Below are 14,667 nucleotides of genomic sequence, written 5' to 3'. Positions count from 1 at the left end.
TCTTGTAAAGAAAAACATAAATACTATACAAAAGAGGCACTGTATGATGAAAATCGTAACCCCAAAAAAGAATGAGAAAGCTTAAAGAATTCCTGTCCTTAGGTACAGCTATAGGTCACAGGCAAAGATGAATCTGAGTAAGGTCGGTGATATCAAATGTATCACATCAATTCCTGCGTTTATGGCAAATTGGAAGAGCCTACAACGACAATATTTCTATTCTAGGACATAACGTTTGAAGCAATTACAGATGCGTATCCTTGGTTGAAGAATTTATTGTACGTGAGTAAAAGATTTTATGGTACCACGGTAACGGTAAGCTGATAGAATCCGGCTGATTGTCCTTTTGTCACTCGTAATGTTTTGATAAAAGCCGAAAGGCTCTCGGGACTTTGTCGTTATTTCAAAAACATTCGGTCATAATCTGATCTATCATTGTAAAAACGTTACCTACGTAATGATTTATCGGTAAAAATAGATCATGAATTTTTGACAATTTAGTTTGTCCATTTGACGGGACGGCAACAATAGGAAGATTTATAAGCCTTTTCTAATAATGTTTAAAAGAAGACTAAAATGACAACCATAACATCATACATTTTACTAAGTTTAAAATAGATTGTTCAACTGAGTGAACCTTTGATTCATCGATTAAGGGTCAATATATGAAATACATAGTTGGCGTTATTCATTCATTTTGTATTTGACTGTTTGGGACAACAATAGCACTTTATCGTCAATTTTTGGTATGATATTATTCCTTCTATATTTTGTTACAGGCAGCGCGTACTATACATGCCGACTTCATATTATGAATGTTAAACATATAAGTTGACAAGACAGGCTATCATAAAAAAAGTTTCTTAACAGAACCAACTACCTCCTTTTTACTACTTATTCAATGAATAATTCCTTGAAACTTTTATCGTTTTCAATACAAGTATCGAGAGTTTTGATAAAACATCTAGTTTTATGTTCTTGTAAGGTGGGAAAGAAAAACCTATCTTAATTTTTCTGGTTACATATATCATTATGATAATGAGGGGCGTACTTTATTTTTTGTTGAGATAGAACCATTTGGAATTCACCTGCATTGCATTAGATAATCCATAGAGGCTCGGCAATCTATATTTTAAGGCCATGGTTTGTTCTCTTTATGAGTTAACAGCCACGAGAAAATTACTGGAAATACTTCACATTCAACCTTTTTGACATTTATTGGCGTTATGCAGTCGATGTGGGAACTTAAGTGTCAGGCTAAGATCAGGCAGATGAGCACTTCATGTCTCTCAGCGGAGAAACAAACAAGCCAAAAGCATTTTTGGTACACCGTAAAACAGCGAAAAGGTTAGCAGTCGATTTTACCCCATCCTCTTTGTCGGTTGTAACATAAAGAATATAGAACAGCAAAATAATGCACAAACATTACAATCATTTCCCGTTTGTCCTTGTAATCCTGACACTCGATAAAAGTCTGTAATGAATTTAATGTAGGAAGTTATATTATACGGCAGGTTTTTCATGAAGTAATCAAGACAGAGAGTAACTTGAAGCGATAACTTTCCTCCCATTAAAGAAAATGCAAATCATGAATAGTATGCTAAGTGCTCGTATGGGTTATTATGTCTTCAGTTCACAGCCTTGTAGTTACGATGGACGATATTAATTTCTGCCCATAATTACATCTAAAAAATGCTATGAATCCAATAAGATAAGAAAAATGAGCTGATATCCTTACCCTTATCCTTAGATAAGTTTTCCAACGCATCAAGTAAAATCTAACGTGATAATTAAAGCGTATAATGTGATGTATGATGATCAAATAGGAAAGATGAATCTATAGACGATGTTATGATAGTTTTACTATCGATGTATGTATCTGATAGATATGAATATTGGCTGAACATAATATTTTAAAGGCATAGAAGAGTCGTTACTATTAGATGCAGTGTTTAATACTGTAGGTTGTAGTTTAAGTGGGATCTTGAGGCTTATTAAGGCTGTTTGCTTACAGTACCTTCGCTTGACCTACTCGTTAATGTTCCCATGTTTCTCAACTGCATTGTATCAAACAACACAATCTTGTCACGAATGTTTCAATTTTTACAGAATCAGCTGTATATTTAAAACTTACTTGCTTTTTTAAAATTGCACAATTCATGTAATCTAAATTTTGTATATAATGACATCGTTTTTAATGTGAGCTGACTTGTAAATACCTACCCAATTCAGACTTTCCAGTCTGCCATGTTGTATTTTTGATAAAGTTTCAATATAGTTGCGTAGCTGCGACCGTCTCGAGGTTAAAGGGTTTGATTCACTCACATAACGACATCACATTCTTCTTGTGAAAATTTCATGCAAATTTCGTTTGGCCAGGTAACTTGAACAACCTATTTTTTTTACAGAAACAAGTGATTGAATTGTTGTGCCTGCCGGTGTTTGGTGAGGTTAGATTTTTTTTTTCTTTGGAAAAAAATATCACTTGCGTCACTTGAAAAGTGTCTCTTATCAGGTGCTTGCGGAACTAGCTACGGAATAAATCGATGTTTTTAATCCTCCTTCGTGTGCAAGTGGAGAAAAACATTCCTGCAAAGATTGGTATCTGCACTCGACACTCTATGGCCTAACAAACAAGCTTATTGATGGCTGTTTACATGGTGTTATCACACTCAAATGTAGCATTCTTAACTACAGGCATTGTGTAAAATTTAAAGCATTGAGAGGCTCCTTCTGTATACGATAATAATTAGTTATATTCTACAACATCTTTGACAAGATTTTGCTGTTTCGTCGTTCACATGGGCTCTGCAATTCGGGGCGTGGTTGCAAAACTACCAAGTTTTCAAATTGAATTCAAATTTTCTTACTATTTCTTGTCTCTATATCAATGTTGTGTTGTTAAAAATTCAAGGGAAATTTGCCAGAATTTTCAGAATTTCATTTGCATTTGACAGGAAAATTGATCAGCGCACCATTCTTTACTGTCATCCCGTAATACTTTACTAAGCCTTTACATATTCACACAGCTTGCGAACGCTCTTCGTTTTATCGAGTAAATGTTATCGCCACGCTTCTAAGCTTAACCCTCGTCTCTGTGACATTAACTATTAACAAGAAAACCTTATTCATAAGTTTTATGTCTTTAAATGAGCAGAGTTGACATTTTATTTTTCTACAATTGACTGTCAATGATCTCTTCCAACATCACCCAAAGTGCCGGCTTTGCTGATCCCATATCAGTGAATATTTGAAAACACCAATGACCATATAGCATCAACCATTTGCGGGAATGAATTACTGGTAGGGATCTCTCTAGATTAATGGCAAGGTAAAAGATCCCAATTCCTGGACGGAAGGGATAGTTATTAGTTTGGCGATGAATCAACGGAATCTAGGTCAGGCGAGATGGGACTTGGACAACCAATTTCTCCCAGCGTAATAAGGATAATACCGCGATCGCGACAGTATGGCCGCTTGTATCGGACTACCATCAAGAATTGCTTCATCTACAATAATTTTGTCCACAGATGTACCATTAAGGCCAGTAAGCCTGGGCGCTAATGTGTTATATACGGCGGATCGAAACTATGAAATACTACTGAAGGAAGACATAGACGGCTGTAAACTACCTTGACAGAAGTATATCGATGTGTGGTATGGGGTGACAATGTACTGACCTAACATCTTGCCCTCTCTCGCCTAATTATAAGTAGCGAAATTATACCAGATGGGTATAGAATTTACATTACAGGTGTGTTGCAGTTCCTTTCTTATATTAATTGACGTGTTTCAGTTCATATTCCGTCCTTCTCAGTTAAACAACTATCAGTCCACGAGGAGTTTCAGCTTGACGAAAACCTCACTTATAATATCGTATGTACTTCCAAACTGGTCATCAACCGCTAGTTTGATGATATAACAGAACCGTATCGATGTGAGACATAAGGTTGGCAATTTACTGACTTGACATTTTCCCCTCTTCCTCCTTACCAGAAATACTTAAATGGCATGCACCATCAGATATTCAAAGGTGTGTTTCAGTTCATAGTTCATAGTTCTTAGCTAAACGAAAATCAGTTTACTTTAATTCTTATTAGTCAGGTTCTACATTGACGAAAACCTCACCTACATTACATGTGCTCAAGAACCGGTCATCAACCCCTAGTTTGAATATAATTGCACTTCCCTCTCAAAGACTCCTGTGATGATTGAGTGAAATTAATGTTCTTTCATTCCAGACGTGATAAAAGAACCTCAAGAAGTGCTGCCTTTCAGCATTGCACTTTCTTCTTTCTCCTCCAACAGCCTTTGGGGATGACCAGTTCGGAATCTGGTGTGCAGATCTTCATGAGGCTCTATAGAGATAACGACCGGGTATTGCGCCTGGCGCCTTTCCCTGTTAGAGAGCCAACTACGCTCACTCTTTTGTGATATGCCGGCAATTACTACTCGATCACAGTCGATGATATCGGAGGTTCATTTTGTAGGTAGGGGATGCTTGGGACGGTGCGGATGATGACTATCAGGAGCTCCTGCACATTTCAAAGGATGTCGTCCATACCGTGGAGACGGGGTGCTCGCAGGGCAGCATTCGTCAAGGCCTCGGGATCAGGGCATCCTTTCAAGTGGTGAGAAAGTGCTGGAGGGTTTTTGCACTTTGTTCAGGTGTGTGGTGCCAAGCGATGTTATCGTCTAAATCGCATTTCTGTGAGCGAATGGAAGACATTGTAAATCCTGAATTAAGGTTGGGGTTTGAACTGACCTGCTTTTATCCAGGCCGACACTCCATTGATGATAAGTTTCTGGCAGAAGTGACTTCATTAAAAAAAATGCAGCAAGAAATTAGCTAGACACAAGCTAAATATATAATCACCATCTTTGATTTGAACTTGTCGGTTTTCTCAAGTTACGTAACATATGCCGTAATAGCACGGGGAAACTTAATATTACAAGTGAACTAAATCTGACTGATTGTCGCTATTACACCAACAATGAGGACCAAGGTTGCTTTTGGAACAGAGATGTATTTCTATGTTTGATAGGTACAGACAAGAAGCCCCCCCCCCCCCCAAGTAGTCTTAGTGTTATACTGCGTATTGAAAATATCCTTATATCCCTAGGCCCTATAATACGCCTGTATACGTCAAGAATTTATCAATCTGCATGTTCAAATTACCTCATAAAAGTGGAAGGATAACAATATAGGTTTAGCTCATCTTAATTCACTGGTAGTCTCCTAAGACCGTTATTATGGAATTTGAATACGTGTGAATTGCAAGACGTTAGGGAAGTATGTGTAATGGGAAGTATGTGCTAGACAACCCATTAGGAAAAGATAGATTTCCTACGTGATGCGTAGGATGCGCAGTCTAGTTCAGACTCTGCTCTTTTTTCTACATTTGCTGGACAAGGTTAGGGCAAACATGAATCGTAACGATTCCGGTTTCCGGTTGCTAATGCGAAGGGTTGAGACCTTGAATTTGGTCGAGTTTTATTTTCCATTTGTCATCCGTGATCAGAAGTAAAAGTTGTCTTTTTCCAAACATTAGTCGGACCTCGTGAGGCCAAACACGAAACCTCCCAGTTCGGGTTTCCGGTTACTAATGCGACGGGAGTAAAAATGCCTTTGGTCGAGTTTTGTTTCCCATTTGTCATCCGTTCTTAAAACCATCTAAAGCTAGTCACATCAGCGCAGCTTCAGTGGGAAGTACTTCATAGGGTAGAAACTACCATATCAAAGTGCTATGATCAACAGCCCACTACACTTCCCCTTCTTTCTGTTATGAGTTATCCTAGAGTTTGATGCGTTTCATACTTGGCTATTTCTAGACTTAGCGGTAACAAACGATACAAGAGGAGTTGGGGTGACTGTGTCAAATTAGCAGTAAGGGCGTGTTCGTATTCGTCGTACGATTGTCGTGCGATGAGCTAAAACTGTTACAAAGTGTACAGTAGGTACTTTGCCTTAGAATCAAAAAAAGATCAGTCTGCAGTTTTCCCACAATTCAAGCTAGTGCTTGTGGGATATTGCATGATAATCTTTTGATTTTTAGGGCACATTCAGACACAGGATGTCCATATTTGTGACATCTCCAGCCTTTTTCTGCTCGTAAACATCTTATCACCCGGGGCATCCTAAACAATCCATTCATCATTGCGTCAGGATGCCTTGTTTACAACGCTACTGGGGGGGGGGGCATCTGTCAACGCACGACATACAAGAAGATTGGATTGGGCTAAGTTTTTCTCAAAGAATTGTCTCATGTAGGCTTTTGATTTTTACATACTTCATAGACTTATGATACCTTCATAAAGACTTGCTTAAAGCCTATCGCCGACCCTTTCCAAAGCATGGTTGGTATAAAAAAGTATAGAAATGTCAGCGGTGGTTGGGAGACGCTCGGAGGTGGCCTTTTAATCTTCAAAGGGCGTTTCTGCCAGCCGACTGTATATTTTGAAAAAAAAAAGGGAATTGGGAAACATACATTCTGCTTTGATGCGATCAGAGGAGCGAACTGGAGCTAGAGTAGGATGGATTCCTGGCTACTCCCAACCCAGGACCGACCCCTTTAGGGGAGTGGTCGGGATCAAAGACGTGCCAAGCTAAGCTATAAGGTCTCGAATTTTGAACGAGCTTTGAGGTCTGGGTACGGATAGAGCCATTTCATATTACGACGAGGTTAGGTAGTTAATTGTAATCTACTTAAAATGATATTAGACAGTATGAAATATCATTATTAGAGATATATCACATAATATCAGACATGCAGATAAGGATGTCTATCAATAATGAAAAGCAGCCACCCTGACTACTGTTACTATTAAAATTGAAATGTGATGAATAGGATTTGATTAAATCTCATTTACGTCATCAAGTATGTATGAAGATAATGTTACTACGTGTATGTTGATGTAGCGAAATGTAGCTTGAATACATGAAAGAGTTTTAGAGTCATGTTATGTGAATGAGAAAAACAGAACAACAAAAAAAGTGTCGCTTTGGGAATTTAAAGTGCATTTCAACAATATTTTCTTCTTTTGGCAATTCAGTGCAGTATCATAATACGTCTTTCTTCTTCTCGACCAGTATATATTAGTATATATATATATATATATATATATATATATATATAAAACAAAATGGCAATAACGCAGCGCAGATTGAAGCAGACGTAATATGACAATCTCTCCCTAGCGTGTGACCAGTCCTGACCCTGTCTGAATCAGCTTGAAACGGCCAGAAGTCAAGCAATTGCATATTTGGGGCCGAAGTCCCTAATGTGCGAATAACGCCGTTTGCGCCGCCAGGTGCCATATGAAATAGCGGCGATGGAAGCGTGAATGTCTTTTGAACCTTTCCATACAAGAGGGCACGCTTCAGAACCATGTTAAGCAATTGATACTTTCACGGATGGCGCTATAGAATGGTCCAAGTGTCAAACTGGTCATCCTAAGGTGCTGGAGGAATGCAAAATGTGTTTTTTGATAGTCCATACCAAATGTGACATCTTGAAAAAACTGATTTAGAATGTAATGTAAGTAAAGCTGAAATTTGCTAAAAGTATTTTCTCGGCTAAATCTTATGACAATGTTTTCAGCCAGTCTTTCATACACATTTAAGTAGTCATTTTATGCAAGGCTGGGCCCTTTCGATTCGTTAAGTTTAAGTATCATAATTTATTCATTTATTAATCTTTAGGGGGATCCCATTACTGGGTAACTGATTTCCAAGGGAACCTTTACGAAAAAATCATAACAAACCAGGTTACAAGGAAACTAATGAACGTGAACGTAACATACAGTCACAATGATGTAACAAAATAAAGTCAAGTTTTAGTAAGAGAAGGAGCGCAGTTGAGCCATATTGTGAGTAATTGCTAATGCTCCCGTTGGTATTCCATGCGGTACATTTGGCAGGCATGTTGTTGATGTATGCGCGCCGAGTGGATTACATTACCTTCCCATGCGAGCTGTGAGATGCGCTTCACCCGAAGGCGGAATACTCCATTGTTGGAGATGCCGAAAGCCGAAGAGAGCGGGGCCTGCATGGGGGTTGTGAGTATTGACAACCACTTTCCACAAGGGTGGCGATCACCGTGGCATGGAGGCCTGACCAAAATCAAACACCTATACAATAATGCAACAGTTACAAAATTCGTACTCTTACCATATATGGAGATGCTTAAGATCTAAGACGTGGTATTGTTTCAAATTCGCAAATAGGGGAAATTGATAAACACCTTAAATATCCTCCAGTCTCCTTTGACAAAGTAGTTTGAGAAACGTCCATATTCCGTACATGAACGGAGTGGTCATTTTCTGAACCAAAATCAATCTGTCAACGCTTTTTTTCATATCTCTCTTCTTTTTTGGATATTTGTTGGATGGAGAAACGTATTCCAGTAACATTGATCCTTCGGGGCATCTATCTTTTCATAGTACTGAACTTGACCGAGTACATATGTAGGCTTGAGCGTCAATCACATCTGTCTTGTAGGTGCCGCGCTGCTGCACTTAGAGGAGTTCGGAAGTGGAACTGAATGCAATATGTGGAAATGAACCTTCAATTGCATTTGATGCCGCGCATCGTTCACTGAGAACCCCTGAGAGTCTACGGCCTTCACGAATGGTTGCAAAATTTTGCAAAGTGACGCCAGTTAGAATCTAAGACAGCACGTTTCCGTATAGTAACAGGACATTAAGTTTTGTACGACAAATACGCGACAGTTTGCAATCGTACGATGATTGCACGACATATGGGACCGGACCCTTACAAAAAACGAGGACCGGTACGCTACTAAGGCTAAATGATACTCTCTTTATCGGAACCTATCTTTATACACATCTAAAGTTTTTTATATACACGGTGCCCAAAGGAAACAAGGCAAGAAGGCCACTTGCAGTTACAGGTTACATGAATAAGACTGGAATTGCCGGAAAAGCATCTCTTCTCCCTTTCAAGTTTTGCAAAAATATCTTTAGTCTACAGAATGTTCGAGATTTGTGCTAAAATCGATAGATTTCCTTGGTTGGATCTACATAAGACAGCCATCTTCACACCTCCGTCTTAACGTACTTTGACTGTTGCAAGTATCGTCCTGGAGGATTTACAAATAATCATCGCAGGATGATGACGTCCCAAACGACCGACCCGATATGATTACCGCCCGGGTCAGCCATACGTGGGTGTGGCTTATGTCAATCCTACGTTAAAAAGATAAGACAAAACGCAGATTCGTGGGTGTTAATGGTCGTAAAAGGAATTACATAAATCCATTTCTCGCTACCCGATGAGAAATGTGTAAATATTTAACACAAGTAGAGCCATGATTCCATTACATAACAAGAAAATTGATTTTAGTGAGCAGCGTAGCTGCCCTTCGGAGAAGATGAAATTTTGCAACAAGTAAGAAAAGATGAATAAAAATCCACTTATTCCCTTAAACTAACATATTTCTTCTCTGTGAATGTTCGTCGGTGACATATACGTGCGTAGGTGGCAGCTATAGATGGCGTTTATGACATTGCATGGACTGTAGACCCTTTGCCGGAAATATGCTGATTGATAGTTTACAGAGTACGGAAACCTGATTCCTTTCCGCTGGATATCCTATAAGAGCCACATATGTTTCAAATCTTACTGAATTATGATGCAGTAATAGGGAGAGTACAATAGTAAGGGAGAGATGGGACACTTTATATGAGTGTATAAGCGGGAAGGTAAAATGAACGTGATTTGGTACATGGTGTGATTTGGTACATGTAATCTAATCAAAAGTGTACATTATGCTTGAAAATTTGCAAATGGTGTTTGGATTTGTGTATGGAAAACTGACCGTGGTCAGTTAATTGTTGTCTTAGTATTCAGTTATCTTTTCCTAATTTTCCTAAATGCCTACTGTAATCTAGTTAACTTTATAATTTGAATATTTATGAAAATCATCCTTGGAGACCTCCCCGTGCGATGAATGCGAAATTAGAAGTAAATTACGATTTCCTTAACAATTGACCATCAGATCTAGAGGTAAATAAACTAACCAACAGTTGCCCTAAACGTTTGCCTATGCTACGGTGGCAGTTGCGCCGGTGCCCGTAGGGGGTGTGACCCCGGCCGCCGGGCCCCGAGGTTGTAAATTTGTCCCGGTGGACTGCCTGATACGGGGGTGCAAGCTCTCGATGTTCTCACGATTAGCTTTCGGCGTTTATTTGTTACCGGGTCGAGGGTTGATTTTAACTCCAAGCTAAAAAGGACCAAAATAGCCCGGTTGTCAGAGGATGTCCCCCGGGGCCACGTAGGGATCACGCCTTAAGTGCAAAAAGCCCGCAAACTATCCGGCAGGGCCCCTTTTTTCCAATTGTGACCGTAGCATGACCAAAGCATTGGTATGAGTGGATAATTCCTAGTTCTTTCAGCTGAATCAATCTTTTCAAGACAATCAAGTACTTATTCATAATCATCCCAATCATATTTATATTTGATGTGTTTCCTACGATTTAATCACATAATTTCTAAACAAAATCCATAGAAATTGTTCAGGGGGCCGTATCCTTTCTGTAGAAGTCTGCTCTACTGTTCCACGTTAAAATTGTACACATACTCACCAACACCTCACAGCGCACAGAACTCAGCTGAGCATGTCGACATCACCAAGCATCGTAAACTCCTCTGACCTGAGACTTGTAAACATCATTCTTTAAGCACGTACGAGATATGAACTCCCCGAGATGCTTTAGATGAAGCCATGCGCTAACTCCCTCATGATCTCCTCCCCCAGTGCTGAGGATTAATGGTTGATCCGACTGGAAGTAGGTTTATGTGTTCTGCATGGTATGTGGGTTACAGATACCCCCGCTGCAATGGTTTAACACAAGCACGCTGTGTGGAGTATCTCGGATGTCTTACTGATTTGTATTTCAATAAGGTTTTATATTAACATTACATGTTAGCATAGACTAAACAATGTGTCAATTTCTCACTTCCTGTCACTCTAGGATCTGCAGTTAACGTGACTATTAGTCTGGCCTCCAGGTTATCTTTGGTCCGCTCTTAACGTCGCTACTCCGGCGGGCTAAAGCTAACAAGCTTAAGGCTGTATTCCAGGCTACGTGACTATGACATATGGAAAATGTAAAACTGCGAAAGCACAATCAAACTAATATATAAATCCAAAAAGACCTTCCCTTGGACTAGTAGGCTTTTTCATTGACCCCATCAGCTGAAATGTCTGTCTGTTGTCACCGCGCAAGCTTGATGAATTCTGTCAACTCTGGATTTAACTTCCTGTCACTCTTCGGTGGATGTTACCGTGATCGTATTAAACAAAAACACAATGCAGAAACATAGACAAACAAACAGACACACAGAAAACAATACCCTCCCGTCCCACGGAGGTAGAAACAACATTTTGACAATAAAACTTGTAAATGCAATGCAGCGTACATACTACTTGGACTGCTACCGACAGAACTTCGGGAACTGTTGCCAACGCCCATATTCTTCTTCCTGTCTAAAAACATGATTTTCTTCCTAACGAAATGAATCTTATATTCATAAGTTTCAAAACAAGGCAGTCAATGTTGTCACTACATCTAGGTATCGCTGCGTATATATGATGTTTATCAGGACATAAATCAAAGACAATTTTGCGTCGGGTGGGTTGAATACAACCCTCTGGGATTGGGACCCACCATATGTTGTTGATTACATTGTAACCTCCGCTGGGATCTAAACACAGTCTTTAGGGATGAAGTATACGACAGTGGATATTGGTTACCACCATGTTCGCTATAACGCCTAGTTATTGAACGTGGAAACTTTGTTATTATTGTGGGTACCCTCATATCCTTCTTATAGTTTTTCCACCAGAGGCCACTATCTTGCTATGGCCGCTGAGTGACATATCGTTTAACACATTTCATAGATGAAGAGCGATTTATTCACGTTTTGTGTTTTGGTGTCTTTCAAGTCATTTTTTTTAAATTCTGCATCTTATTCCAATAACGGAATCGAGGGACTCTGTATGGACGCTCAGCGATCGTCTGGTGGAAAGGGAAGAGCCTAAAAACATAAATCATATCTACCGCCACCGTCACTGGAGCGAAATACACACCAAGGGACTCGTTTTGAACAAATCCGTCTGGAGTAACACCGGGTTCACACTGTTCACAACATGTCCTGTCTATCTGTTTTACACTTGTCAAGTTGCCACGCGGTTCCCACCGTCCTGGTGTAGCCGAGACTGGCTGGCGTCGGGCAAATCTCCCGGCACGAGCTGATGCGGAGTTACGAAACGAGCGGGGAGGTGAGAGTGACGGGTGAGAGTCCTGGAGGAGTCTATCGTGTCATCAGGGTTAGAGGAGCCGCTCATACCGGTTGACTGGAGATCGATCGTGACTTGATCAGAATCCGCACCCTTAATCAACACGCCGCCGAGTCGTGTCAGGTTTAAGGTGACGCCGTGTCAACTTCACCAATTGGTCGTATAATTCTCGTCAAAGTACTTTGTTTGACACTTGACAAGAAATAGCACACCGCATAGTTCATTGACTCTAGAAAACACAGCGACAAAATTTTCTCCTTTCGTCTTGTAAGAAGTAGACCGTATGTGAAAGACTGAAAGACTTTTCCTTGTTTCAAGGACAATTCTTCATTTGTATCTGTAACTGTATTTATATAGCCGGTGTAATTTTCGTCAAAGCACTTTGTTTGACACTTGACAAAGAATATCACGTCGCATAGTTCATAAAATCTATAAAAAAAAGAAAAGATTAACGACATAAGCTTCACAGCGGCAGCAGCTGGTTATATGACACTGAACGGCATGTCACACCTAACCTTTGCACATCTAACTGCAAGCACTGTTTAAAGCTATCTAGTGAGTGCTTAATGGCAATCCAATTCAATCTGCATTTGGTTTAGATCAGTCATGTGTCGATAACAGACATAACGGTAGTTCGTGTTACCATATTAGTCTCCAAGCAGACCTACGGGTTGGCAAAGACCGTATCAAACAGGCAGAAGGAATTCTCATAGCCAACCCCCTTAGATTGCATTATAAGCTCCTTCTTCCAGTTGGATACGGTCTTTGCAATCTATTGGGTCTGGTTGGAGACTATTACCATATGACCTTTTTAAATGGCTATGTTGCAGATTCAGCACTTTTGACCTGTTGTTATAATTTACGTTACGAGTTCTAGATCTATCGGGAAGACCTTTCTATCGGCGACATGTCGTCTGCAGCTGTGTTTACGCAATATATCTAAGACAAGAGAGTAGCTGCTGCCCGGGCAAAGAAAATGGCCAGAAAAGCTCGCCAACAAAAGGATTGACTCCCCATTCTCCATGGAGTGACATAATACATCGACATGCAAATAGGGGAGGGGGGTATTAATCTAAGCAGAGAAATCACAAAATGTGGGCAATCATTGAAGTCTAATCCCTTGAAGTTTGTATATGTTCTAATGGGACTAGTCCATTTTTGCAAGGGGGGGTGGAATAGTCTATATTTGTGTGGAGGATAGATTTGGGGTTCAGATTTTCACTTTAATGTCTTCTTACCGCTAAGTACCTATACTTTGAGCCATTGATAATATTTGTTAGCACACTAATTTAATAAATAGTCATGGTAGAAATTTCAGTGGGTATGAACAGGAGGGTTGATATCAAAACAATCCCAATTTTTTTATTACATTTTTATACTCAGAACGACCGTCCCCATATTTCTAGGTGCGTATTTCAGCAATAAAACTGCACTTTTGCGAAGTAGTACCTGCCCCTAATGCAAAGACGCGTTACCAATGCCTGGATGAGAAAACTCTGGCCCTTGTTACCTCCTGGAAGGGGGTTGGTGACCCCTGACATGGGTACTGTTTTTGTCTGTGTTTGTGTGTACGCAGCTATAACATAAGATTCTTTTGATGCATTTGTATACGTTTTGGTATAAAGGTGGTTATTGAGGTCCAAATGGAACATGGCGGTTTGGAACACAGTAGCAGTGTTGTCACCAGTTGTCAAAACGCTGGGCACCTCTTCAATACTTGAGTAAACATAAAAAGCAAACATCAGTTCTAGACAGCATGTAAACAGCATGTATTTTCTTAATCTGCACGAACAAAGCAAAATAGACCTAATGCAATCCTATAGAGTGCTGACTAAGGACGATTTTAAGTGCTTGATACATCAAACCGTTGGACAGCTTTGTAAAATAGAGTAATAGATTATCAAAAAGGACGGTGAATAGCTTCAATAGACCAGCTCAATACACTAATGTTATCGGGAAACTGAGTACGAGCAACTGGTATCTGTTTCTCGGAATGTCCAATACACCCCGACACATCTCTTTGTTATCATCACGCTCGGTTGCCCACAGTAATTTACCCCAACCCTCTCCATTAACGAACAGGGGGTGTTCCCAGGGGTTCACATATCACTGTATAAGAGAACCTTTTTTTCACTTTGTGAAGATAACAACAGTGAAACCACGCAGTGTATGATCGACTGTATCATACCCTTTTGAAATAGTCCCTGGCGTGACAGAATCAGCTGTATTCCTGTCACCTTCCAAGGTAAAGGCCGATAAATATCGCCTGGCAAAGCGGGGAGTTAGCCTCTCCCTATAATTCCAATCTCGTGGACTTAAAGCCTAGTCCACCGGGAAATTGTCA

At 40.0% G+C, this 14,667-nt stretch overlaps 1 long non-coding RNA gene across 1 annotated transcript in view; it reads left to right on the top strand.

The window, feature by feature from the left end:
• LOC136445506 (uncharacterized) overlaps positions 1-14,667 on the top strand; it is a 31,742-nt gene that overhangs the window by 5,431 nt on the left and 11,644 nt on the right. The gene's annotated exons all lie outside the window — the stretch shown is intronic.

The sequence above is a fragment of the Branchiostoma lanceolatum genome, chromosome 12, assembly GCF_035083965.1.
Source record: "Branchiostoma lanceolatum isolate klBraLanc5 chromosome 12, klBraLanc5.hap2, whole genome shotgun sequence".
Lineage (NCBI taxonomy): Eukaryota > Metazoa > Chordata > Leptocardii > Amphioxiformes > Branchiostomatidae > Branchiostoma > Branchiostoma lanceolatum.
This window is presented reverse-complemented; position numbering and strand designations above follow the sequence as displayed.